General features: G+C 36.5%; 1 protein-coding gene across 1 annotated transcript in view; it reads left to right on the top strand.

The window, feature by feature from the left end:
• Nucleotides 1–11543, top strand: part of Kitlg (KIT ligand) — a 92643-nt gene extending 81100 nt beyond the window's left edge. Inside the window, exon 10 of the mRNA XM_090328360.1 lies at nt 11282–11543. The gene's annotated coding sequence lies outside the window, so the exon portion shown is untranslated. The remainder of the gene's footprint in view (nt 1–11281) is intronic.
• Nucleotides 11544–12927: the final 1384 nt, after the last annotated feature.

Raw genomic sequence — 12927 nt, 5'->3', positions numbered from 1 at the left:
CCTCTCTCCAAGCTACCAAACTCTTTACAATTTCTGAGAGGGGACCTAACAATTTATCCACATGGTCATGCATTTCTGTAAGTTTACAGCCACCTTCACTTGTCAGTAGCTGTTCTGGTGAGGGAACAGCCTCCAACAACACTCTCAATGACCCCTGTGCCAACTCTCCAGGGTGACATGACCCCAAAAGTACAAAGTCAGACCTGTCATCATGATGCAAACTTCTCTGGAACTGGTACCAGGGAATATGGGCAGCGGGAGGGAAACAAGGTTTGAAATACATAGAAGCCCGTTTGTGAAAAATTCTTACCAATCATCAAGTTTTATATGTATAAAATTGTAAGTGGTGATTCTGGTGTTATTAGGAGTAATAGTAGCACAAACTATCCATGCTTTGCTATCATACAATTTGCCCCAGAATCCCCCACTGATACCCAAATCCCCAGATGCCCAAGTCCTTCATACAAGACTCTCTGCTTTCTCTCTTGTATTTTCAATCATCTCTAGCATATTTAAAATGCAGTGTTAGTGCTATGTTAATGTATTATCAGAAAATAAGAAAAGTCTGTTTTGGTATATTTTTAAAAATATTTTTTGATACAGAGTTGATTGTATCCATGGATGTAGGACCTCTGGATATAAAGGACCAATGATACACCATTATAAGCAATGCCATTAATCTCCACTAATGGAGCCAGGAACTGTGCATAATGCATTTTATGCTTCCCAATACATAGATGAAAAAATGCATGTGTCTTAGCTACTATTATATCATAATACAGATGTGTTTACTTGACTTAAAATTATTCCTTTTTTCCCTCCCTGAAATTCTGGAAACTGCAGAATATTTAAAAAATCTCTATGGCTTTTATAATTTCTAGAATATATATAATTGAAATTTTTAAATGTTTTTCCCATTTAACAATATACATTTGCAATTCATCTGTATTTGTTTCTTGACAGCTCATTTGTTTCAACCACTAAGTAATTCCATTATATGAATATAATGGATATCCATTGGATATATGTATATGTATATATATACATCTATATCCATTATATGGATATATCACAGTTTGTTTTCCCAGTCACCTAAATGAAGGATATCAGGTTGGTTTGCTTTTAAAGAATACTAATAAAACTGTTAGTAAGGCATTGATGCGCACATTTTTGTGTGGACATACTTTTTAAATCATTTGGATACATACTTAAAACAAAAATGGCAGCTTGGATGGTAAGGCTATGTTTAGGTTTCAAAGTGACAGTCAAACTGTCTTTCAGATTGGATGCACCATTTCACATTTCCAGCAGCAAGGAATGAGAGCTCTTACTGCTATTCATCTTTGCCAGTGGTTGTTACTGTTGTTTTGCTGTTTTCTTAGCCATTTTAATGGTGGATAATGCTCTATCATTTTTCTTTCAACTTCCAAATCCCACATAACAAATAACGTTCAGCATATTTTTTTAAAAAATGTAAAGTTTATTGTAATGATGGGGGTTATAGTTACTTAAGCCAGGTAATGAGTAAATTTCCTTTTTAACATGAGTCCTCAGGCCTATTCTCATACAAATACCAACCTGTTTTATTACTATGTTGAGCATCTTTTCATTTGCTTATTTGCCATCTGTATATCTTCTTTGTTGAGGTTTCCATTCAAATCTTTTTCCCACTTTTAAATGATTTTTTTCATTTTTACTTTTTATTATTATTATTACTAGGTAGTTGTACAAAAAGTCACAATTTCATAAATGAGGTTATAAGTACAAAGCTTCTTGGTCAGTGTTACCCTTTCTTTTATTTCTTTACCCTTTTCTCCTTCCCATCAGTGCCCCCAAGTTGTATAGTTTATTTTTTATAAACATACATCAAATACAATGACTTCATTTACTGATCTTCCCTCCCTGTATTCTTTGAATGATTTTTAAAAATCATTGAGTTTTAAGAGTTCTCTGTACATTTCTAATACAAGTTTATAGTTAGAGATATGTTTTTCACATCTTTGATTCCAGACTGTGAAATAGCTTTTCTTTCCCTTCATGGTGTTTTCTACAGAACAGCTGCAAGCAGTTTTTTTTTCTTTTTCTTCTTGTCAAAACATGTAGATATAGAATGTGTATCTTGATCAATTAATTCCTTAATCTCATTGGACAAAAAGCATTCCCCACAGTACCTGCACTCAATTAGCTGAGAATTTTGTAGCTGCCATATGCTTTCTTTTCTGGTTTCTGTTGTTGACAGAGCATTTTAAACACATGAACACTTACATTTTCAAGAGATTTGTGTCACGAGATGCTTTCTGTTGCCTTGCAATCTCATGGCAGACATGTTACAGACTCCTAAAGTATATGTTTAAGATGGATAACAAAAGGCCAAGAAAAAGTATATGGAAATTTAAAAGTTTGCAGAATTCATACCTATCAACCTCCAATTTAGGAAGATATTTTGAAGGCAGAAAATATTGTTTTAGAGATGTGTGTGGCAGACAGGTCCGTATCTTGAAGATTGATGCCATTTATCAATTACCACTGCTAGACTGGCATTACTAGATTCTTCACGTGGAATCTATGTTTAACCCAGTCAGGTTTTCACTTCCATTACTCTTGAAACTGCTCTTCAAGATTTCAATGTAATTAATTCCAGTTGTCAATTCTGAATCTTTACATACTATCCATTTCCAATACCTTTTCCAGAGCCTGAACTCAAAGCCTTGCACTATTGCTCAGCTTTCTTGCTCATGGCAGGCACTGTATTATTTGAGCCACACCTTTAGTTCAATGTTTTGCTGGTTGATTAGAGGTGGAGTCCGAAGACTTTTCATTTTGGACTAGCTTCTAGCTTTGATCTTTCAGGTCTCACCTTCCTGAGTAACTAGGATTACAGGAGTGAACCTCTAGTATCCAGCTCCTGTACACTTTATTTTTATCTTCCTCAGTATCCCTACTAGTCAAAATTATTCAGTGGCTGTGAGTTGCCTCCCTGATCCTTATTTGACTTTTCCTTTGGCTCCCCCTGCTCCAGATATTCTGGCACCTTGGAATTTGGAATGCATTAATTTATTAGAAATTTTGCATTGGATATACTCTTTATTTTTCCTGCTGGCTCTGGGACTTGAACTGAGGGTCTGGGTTCTTTCCCTGATCCCCTCCATGCTCAAGGCTAGTGCTCTACCACTTGAGCCTTGACACCATTTCCAGACTTTTCTGTTTATGTGGTACTGAGAAATTGAATGCAGGGCTTCATTCATGCTAGGAAAGCACTCTACCACTAAGCCATACATTGGACATACTCATTGCTATGACTTTTTCCCTTCAAGTATTTACAGAGCTTACCTCCACCATCCCAAATCTTTACTTGATTATTACTTTCTCAGTGAATCCCAACTTACACACTCCACTTAAAATAGCAATACATTCCTTCTACTTTTACCTGAGCACTCCCAGACTAATTCAGTGCATTCTGGGCACCTTTATTTCAGCATCCTATAGGGATTCTCAAAGTATGATCTCAGGGTGCTTTAAAGTTCTTACTAATTTCTCTCAAACTACCTATGGCTCCAAGAGATGCATAACAATTCAATTTACTAAATATGTCCAACTAGTCTAATCACTATATCTTAATGACTCAATAGGCATTAGTGAAAGAAAATACCTATATTTCATTCTTTAGTAACTATTATTACATACCAACAGCTTGTATATGCTTGTTGAACTCTGAATATCTTGTCAATACTTAGAATCATAATAAACAATTTTACTCTCATTTTCTGATGCTTGTTCAGGGCTTTTTTTCATCATCAACATGGAAAATGTGGTGTCGAAAAAAAAATGGTCACTGAAAAAATTTTAGCATGATGCAGTGTTGAAATTTTAAGACATGCCTGCTAATAATTTGGGTAATATCTAATAGATATTGCTGTATGCCTTGGGAATTTATCAACAACACAGATTATTTCTTATAGTTCTTAAGGATAGGAAGTTCAAGGTCAAGGCGCTGCGAATTTGGTATCTGGTGACAGCCTGTTTCTCTTGTGTGATGCTTCCTTGCTATTTATTCACAAGGATAAAAGGATAAAAGGGCAAAGACCTCCTTCACCTTCTTTTACTCATCCATGATAACAGGACCCTTGTCAGTAAATGAATTGCTTTCCCAAAGACTCCACACCTTTGTATACTATTACAATGAAAATTAACTTCTATATATCTTTAGCCCACCTTTTAATGGGATGGTTGTTTCTTTGAGGATTTGTTTTTGAGACATTCAATTTTTTAACTGTAGCTATATTTTAGATATGAGGTCCTTATCTGTTGTATGGTTACTGAAGATCTCCCATTCTGTGGGCCATTTAACTTGCTAGCTATGTCCTTTGCCATACAGAAGCTCTGTAGTTTAATGCAGTCCCATTTGTCCAAACTTTCTTTAATTTGCTGTGTATCTGGGCCTTTATTAAGAAAGTTTTGACCAGTGCCAAGGAGCTCTAGTGTATCTCCTATTTTTTTCTGTAAAGTTTCGAGGGTGGTGGGGGGAGGGAAATGGGGACCAAGACATGAGAAAGGGTATCAATGTTTGTGAAGTAACACACCTTCTATCTGGTGAATATAATGTAACCCTTCTATTAATTACAATAAACATACATGAAAAAAAGTTTTGAGGGTATCTGCTTTTACCTCAAGGTCTTTGATCCATTTGGAATTCATTCTGGTTCAAGGTGACATATAAGGATCCAACTTTAGTTTTTAACAGCATCATTTGATGAAGAGGCTGTCTTTCTTCCATCCTATGTTTTGGGCTCCCTTATCAAAGATTAGGTGGCCATAGGTCTGTGGGTTGATTTCTGGGTCTTCAGTTCTATTCCACTGGTCCTCAGGCCTGTTCTTGTGCCAGTACCAACCTGTTTTGATAGCTCTGTAATAGAGTCTGAAGTCTGGTATTGATATTCCTCTAACGCTGTTCTTTCTGCTGATTGTTTTTACTATATGGGGTCTTTTATTATTCCATAAGAATTTTTGGATTGCTTCCTCTACTGCATAAAAGAATGACATTGGGATATAGATTGATATTGCATTGAATTTGTACATAGCCTTTGGAAGGATTACCATTTTCATGATGTTAATTCTTCCAATCCAGGAGCATGGGAGGTTTTACCACTTCCTTACTTCTGCTTTAATTTCCTTTTTCCTGTTTGTAAAGTTTTCATCATAACGGTCCTTAGGTCCTTAGTTAAGTTAGTTCCTAAATATTTTATTTTATTTGAGGCTATTGCAAAAGGAGTTGCTTTTCTGAGTTCTGCCTTGCTCTTCTCATTGTTGGCATATAGGAAAGGCATTTTTTGTGGGTCATGGGACTTGAACTCCGGGCCTGGGTGCTGTTATTGGGTCTTTGTGCATGCTAGGCAAGCACTCTACCACTAGGCCAAACCCCAGCATATCATTGGTTTTTACATCATATTTCAAATTACATGTTTAACAAACAAGTATTCAAGAAGGGAATCCCTATATACAATCACTGGCACTTAGATTTTAGAACATAATGAAAATTAGGCTGAGAGTTTGTATGTCATAGATACATATTAATCTATGTAATAAAACGTTATGTTTATAGAGTATAAATTTTTATGTCTATGTAGTTATGTTTATATTTCCAATACCATGTTCATTACATTGGGTACACAAATATTGAGTCATTGGTCTTGTACTGTTTGGATCTAATAGCCACATATTAAGGATACCATGCGCCTTTTGTTTCTTTGGTCTTGACTTATCTCACTCAATATGATTTGCTCTACCTTCACATGGTGATGATATTAACTGTTTTGCCAAAGTTTTATTTGTCTTCTACACCACAGATCCCAGTTTGGTCTTTATCCACATGGCCAGCCAGTTGTCTTGCTCTTGCCTATTTAATATTGATCTTTTGTCGCAGGTTTAAAATAATAGCTTTTTTATACATAAAATCTCCATCTGTAATTTGATTTATTTCTCTATCAATTCTTGTTTTAGCCATTATTTTATTTCTTCTGATGACCACTGACTTCACTGACTCACTGTGCTCCTGAAAAGTGTTTTGAGTGTAGCTCACCAAACTAATGAATCTTGAAGTTTATACATATTACTCTGTGAAGCCATCCCTGAAAAGTTCCATGAAACAACTCAGCAAGAATTAGAAAGTCTCCAGACTTCTTTTGTATCCATTCAAGTATTTATTATAGTTCCGGGCATACTGTGGGCACATAGAGTTTCAGTGAATTAAATCATATTTCACACTGGAAACTAGAGCTTCTTACAACTGAAATGTCTAGGGCTCTCCACACATAATCACCTAACTAGTTTAGTTACTGTGTTTGCATGATGGTTTTACCACAGTGTATGATGTCATAGATTGCTATGCTGTTTTCAGTGAATACTACAAAAACTTAGAATAAACAAATAGAAGAAAAGCAAGTATAATATCAATAATGTCCTATTTTTAGATGTCATTTCTGGAGTATGTGCTTTGCTCATATTGATGTACTTGTACAACATGCATCACAACCACTGAGAACGTCATTATTCCCTATCAAACCTAGTAATGCCTCAAACAGCTTTGGGCATCTACATGAATTCAAAGATGCAAATTCAAAGAAGGCAAATAAGAGAGGGATTAGTGAGTAGTTGTATGTGAATATTGAGAATTAATATCGACCCCCAAAAGTTTTCAACACTTTCAACATCTGATCTAAATTAAATGCTCTCACTAAGAATTATACTGTCTTTTTTCCCCTTGTCATCTGTCATCAGTCTATGAAAATCAGGAAGGACATAAAAATACAGATTATAGGCTCTTCCTGTCGTTATCTTCAGATATATGTGAAACTTGGACTCTTGGTCAACAATAAGTACAAGGACACTTTTCTTTACTTTTGGCAATGCAATAAGCTTTCTTGAGGTTATGGAAAAATATTCCTTAGAAACAAAGTACAACGGCCCTTCCTAAAACAAGTAGCAAAAAAAGTAAACATATACTAGTATAAAGACCAAGTAAGGTGAGGAGAGAAACAGAAAGAAACTATGTGTAGCTTTCCTCAAATTTAAATGATTATATTCCAAACATCCATTTATGTTTAGTCTCTAGTTTCTAAGAATTCTTGCCTTTAATTTTAAATTGTGTCAAGAGGCTGTTTAGGACCAACTAGCTGAATTATGTGTGTTACTTTGTTCTCAAAGTTGTCATTGAAATGTCTGGGGCATTCATGCTGTTGAAAATGTAATTCTGTCAGCCTAGTCAGGTAGGGTTTCCAACTTCTATAGAAAATGGACAAAGCTGGGATGTTTCCTGTGCCAATTAGCAGTTTTGCTGAGCAAGAAGGAAGTGTGTCTAAAGATGCTTGAATAAGAACCCAGCAAGCTCAGTGTTTGAATGAGAACAGCCCAGCAAGCTTTCTCAGGCTTTTGGCACCCATACAGGCCACAGCAAGGAGTTCCCAGGACGGTCATGCAGTTCCAGTGAACCATAGGGATTATGTGGGAAGGAAGCGGTTGTGTGGCTTATTCCCTCCAGCACATGTCCAGGGAAGGAATTGCCAATGCCTGGCACCATACAGCTTATAAATATTTTCTAGCTGAATGTATGAATACAGCTTTTCAGATACCCAACAATTAGTGGTACAAAGTAAGTTCGGGGAAACCTAAGAATTGTCTGAAGATTCAATGGAATTGCAAATTTGTACTAGAAAATAATAACATACAAGATTCAAAAACATGATTTGATTTAGATTCATGGACCAAATGTATTTGACTGTGGCTAGTTCTGTGATTTGTCTAGGCTGATGTTCAGCATGCTACTTTAAGAAATGGTTATATTTGCAGGACTTTATTAACATTTAAATTTGAAGGATAGAAGAGTTGGTATCACTGTGAATGCTTTGTTGCTATATTTATTTTGTGAGAATTCTGCTTTCCTTTTGTGCACAACTTATTTTGAAATCTAAGAACATATTTTTTATATTCTTAATTTTTCAATGTGAACATTTATTTGGCTCTTTCCTTTCTTTGTCTTATACTTCGCTATCTGTATCAATTCAGATTTTTTGTTTTGTTTTTAACCAATCCTGGCCTTGAATTCAAGGCCTGGACACTGTCCTTGGATACTTTTTGCTCAAGGCTAGCACTTTGCCACTTGAAACACAGTGTCACTTCCAGCTTTTTCTTGTATGTGGTACTGGGGAATCAAACCCACAACTTCGTGCATGCTAGGCAAACACGCTGCTACCACTAGGCCACACTCCCCACCACCACCCCTTTATCAATGAAGACATTTTTTCATATCATATTTAGCACATACATGTCTCAACATATTTATAATCATTTAGTAGTTTGTCAAACAAAACACTTGCAAGCCATGAAGGCCATAAGCATACTAAGATTTTTTTTTTTTTTTTGCCTGTCATAGGGCTTGAACTCTGGGCCTGGGCACTATCCCTGAGCTCTTCAGTGTAAGGCTAGGGCTTTATTCTTTGAGCCACCGTGCCATTCGCAGTTTTCTGGTGGTTAACTGGAGATAAGAGTCTCACAGACTTTCATGCCTAGGCTGACTTTGAACTGCGATCCTCAGATCTCAGCCTCCTGAGTAGCTAGGATTATAGGTGTGAGCCTCCAACGCCTATCTGCATACTATGATTTTAAAAGCTCATGCAAGGAGAGGTAATATAGATAAATAAACAACTAATAATTTTCTGGTGGGAGGTCTGTCCTCAATATCTGTTCAGAACCCAGTAACCCAGGAATGCATTTCTCAAATATATAAAATGGGGAAGGAAATACTCCAAACAATTTTCCCCTGATCCACTTTTTTCATTTTGTAATTTTTTGGCTTCGTATTATTTTAATGAATAAGCTTATTCCATAAGCAAAAAAGGGACCAAACTAATGCAAAGAAAAGCATTCTTCATCTTTTTTGAAAAGAGGAAACAAAGGATTTTCTGCTCCACATTTACTCAGGAGATAAACATTCCCACTCAAATTCAAAATATCACTTCTGGCCTGAGAATGTACCTAGGGGCATCTTTCATCTGACACCTTTATGGAGGCTGCCTTTGTTGACTGTTTCTTAAAGTCAATTCCATCTCATGAGCTACCCTTACAGGAAGCACTAGAACTGTTAGGAGCTGAGTAGTGTCAGGAACTGTCAGTAGTGTGAGTTCCATGAGGCAGAATCACAGAAAGTGGAGCTTTCTCAGTGACCCAGGAAATCATTTCCTCTCTTTCAAAATGCAAACAATTCACTCCAGTTCATTCTTTTCATACATGGAGGATTTGATGGCAGAATAAAAGTAAGCTGCCTGTTTTCTTGGTAAACAAATCATAGAGCCTCTTGAGGTTGCTAAAAGGACTCCAATCTATTCCCTCACCATCTACTGGCAAGATGACAGCAATCTTGCCAGTGACTGACAGGTTATGAATGACAACGGATGTCATATTTCTTCATTGTTTTACAAGGATCTGAGGAAGTCTTAGAATTCTGGTCAAAGCCTACCATAACTATAGCTGCACAAGCAAGAATATGTGCAGAATCTATTGGCATTTCTGCTTAGAGAAGTCATATTGAACAAGGCTCCTTGATATGCCATCGCTCCCCATTTTATGGAGAATATTACCTTTATTTTTTTCCTATCTCTCAGGATGATGCAGCCATACGTTGATGGGCAAGTTGGGATTTTAAGAGTTTAATTAACATCTGCCATTCCCAACAACTGCATGGTCAGGCATTACGGTTTGTCTCACATACTGTATGACAACTCCACTGATGTCAATCCGTGGCTTGAGCATGGTTTGTCCTTCAGTCCTGAAAGCCTGACCTTCCTTAACAACATCCCCAAAGCCTTGGATTATGAGTAATGTCACCTCTTCCCCCTTCCTTCTCAAGCATACCGTTGCTTGTGAGGATAGGTAAAATAAACATAGTACAGTCAGTAATGCCCATGGCATTGAGATTATTTAGCACAATAGCACAAGCTATGAACCCCAGCATGTAGGGTTCTTCCACCAATGGGTAAAACAAGTCAGTACTCTGTATCAATGACAGGCCTCTATTCCCCAAAGGGATGATGCCAGGGTTAGGGGTATAGGTGGCAGGCCTGCATTGCTGGCAACAGCACTGTGGGAACTCTTTCTGGCCTTGGCACTGTGGAAACTATACTTTCAGCGATGCCTACTAGAAGTTTGAGCAGTGACATCTAGAGCAGAAGCAGCTGCCTAAAAGCAAGAGTCTTACACTAGATCACCCACGCCTTTGCATCTGCCCGCAGAGAACAGGAGTAGAGAAGAGAAACCCTTTTAATTTGTAGCTTAGCTAAGAAGAAATAACAAATATTACTACAAACCTTGCTCCCCAGAGATTCTCCGGTGCCTCTGGACTGCGCACTTCCTCTAGATAAAATTTAATCCACTGGTTTTCAAGTGCAGACATTCTTGGATTGTGACCATCATATTCTTTGATGATAAAATACTTGGCACACTGGTACTCCTTAGATAGTTTTTTTTTCCTAGCTTGTAACAATGTTCTGCTGCGAAGTTTTTAAAACAATCTAAATTATTTAATTATGTTGACAGCACAGAGTTTGAAAACAGAGTATTTCTCAAACTTAATGTTTGGGAAACAAAAGAAAATTATCATTACAAGAAAGAAGTGGACTACAACTCACAGAACTACTACTAGTGAGAATTTATTCAATAATTACTTTGTGCCAAGTATGGACTTAATATGTTTTGTTGAAATGTCTCAACAACTTAGAGGGCTGTAGGCTCCATGAATATGATCAGTCTTTGTTCACTTGAAAAGGAGGGACCCAGTAAGACCTGCCTGCCTGTTCAGTTTATTTGTGATTGGGGGAAGAATCTTCCTTCAAGGCTATAAAGCTAAATCCTTTATGATCTACCATTAGACTAAGTAGATTAGAAAATATCCTTATGACTAGCTCCATGTTAGAAGGCTAGGGAAAAATTAACATTTCTATAGCTTACTTTGGAGAAGGAGTTATTAGCCAAAAACCATAAAAAAGTATATTTATGTTTCAAAATATCACATGAATTATGTGCAGAATAAAAGAAAGTTAATGTGAATATAAGAAGTGGATTTTAAAATGTGCATTGAGTAGATTTTGAATCTGGTAAGAGAAAGACCAGACATTTGATGAAGACTATTGTGACACGATTGCTGGAATAAGAAGATATACTCAGAGTAGTCTTTAAATTTAAATATGGAATTGCTCAAGATGACTTCAATAAGTTATTTCTGTCTGAATACCAGGAGGAAGATTTCTCCCATAAGGTTACATCAAGAAAAGAGTATCATAAGATATTAGCTATATTGTCGTAATTAGCTATATTGTCATGAAGAATGGCTTCTGACATTACGAGGATGTCCATCCACCCACCATGGAGATCAGTATGGAAATTCTTCAAAAAGAAAAGGAAACAAAAGCTGTATAATGAGTGACTGTTGTCCTTAATGTACTATGTTATCTCTCATCTCTTTTGCCATCCCTTGGTTATCTCATATTGTTACAATATTTCACCTTGTTATCTGATATATTTTATATGTGCTTAATTGGTTATTTGAAATTGGATAGGGAAGGGGGAAATCAAGATAAGTGGGGGGATGGTGGGAGGGAAATGGGGACCATGTCATAAGAAATGTTTGTGAAGTCATGCACCTTCTATCTGGTGAATACAATGTAACCCTTCTATTAATCACAATAAAAAATAAAAAATATATATTGGCATAGAAAAAAAAGAAAATTACCACTAGTGTAAGATCCAGTTATACCATCCCTGTGTATATATCTGAAAGAACACAACTCAGCAAATATCCGCATAATCATGTTTATTGTAGTGCTATTCACAATCTGCAAACTGTGGAGTCAGATTTGGTACCAATCAACAGATGGACAGTTAAGTGAAACCTAGTATGAATATACAATGGAGTTTTATTCAGCTATAAAGAAGGATGAGAATATATCATTTTCAGGACAATGTATGGAATTGGAGATGATTAGGTTGAGTAGAATAAGTCAGATTTTAAAAGTCATATATTACTTGCTTTGCTCATATATGTGAAATCTAGATTTTTTTAATGACATGAATCTAGAAGGGAAGTAGAAAGGGACCAGTCAGAAGAAGAAAAGAGCAAGAAACAGTATTGGCAGGGAAGTGGTACAGATGAAGTATATATTCATAAGAAAGAAATGGATCAAATCTTGGCTGCACTACCAACTAACTGTGTAATCTTAGAAAAGTTTTGAGTTAGCTGGGTGCGGTGGCTACTCAAGAGGCTGAAATCTGAGGATCATGGTTCAAAGCCAGCACAGGCACTACAAAGCCATGAAACTCTTATTTCCAGTTAAGCTCTAGAAAATGGGAAGTGGGGCTGTGGTTCAAGGGTAGGGCTGTAGCCTTGAGCTGAAGAGCTCAGGGACAGACCAAGGGGTAGGACAGCATTCTTGAGCTAAAGAGCTCAGGGACAGTGCCCAGGCCCAGAGTCCAAGCCCCATGACCACTCCCCTCCCCCCCAAAAAGAAAAAAAGTTTTGAATTGTTTCTAATCATGCAAACTTGAGAAAATATTAGAAACATCATTTTATTCAAAAGATTTAAGACCATTATAATACAGGTAATGGGATATATTCCTTTTTAAATTCCTTATAAATTGTCATGCTCACAATAGCTCTGTAACCAATATATATTTTCTACCCCAGATCAAAACTGATGTTGATTTTAGCAACTCATATGCTATTGGTATACAATTTTATCAATTAATAGTCTGTTACATGCACTAGGTTAAATATTTATTAGTGTTCTATGCATAATGCATTGAACTTGAGTATTCAATTTAAAGAATATTTTTTAAGACCTTGAAAGGTAGATATGTGCAAAGCATAAGCAGTGTGACTCAACA

The sequence above is a fragment of the Megascapheus bottae genome, chromosome 2, assembly GCF_031878675.1.
Source record: "Megascapheus bottae isolate mThoBot1 chromosome 2, mThoBot2.hap1, whole genome shotgun sequence".
NCBI lineage: Eukaryota > Metazoa > Chordata > Mammalia > Rodentia > Geomyidae > Megascapheus > Megascapheus bottae.
Note: the sequence above shows the minus strand (reverse complement) of the source record. Positions and strands in the feature narration are given on the sequence as shown.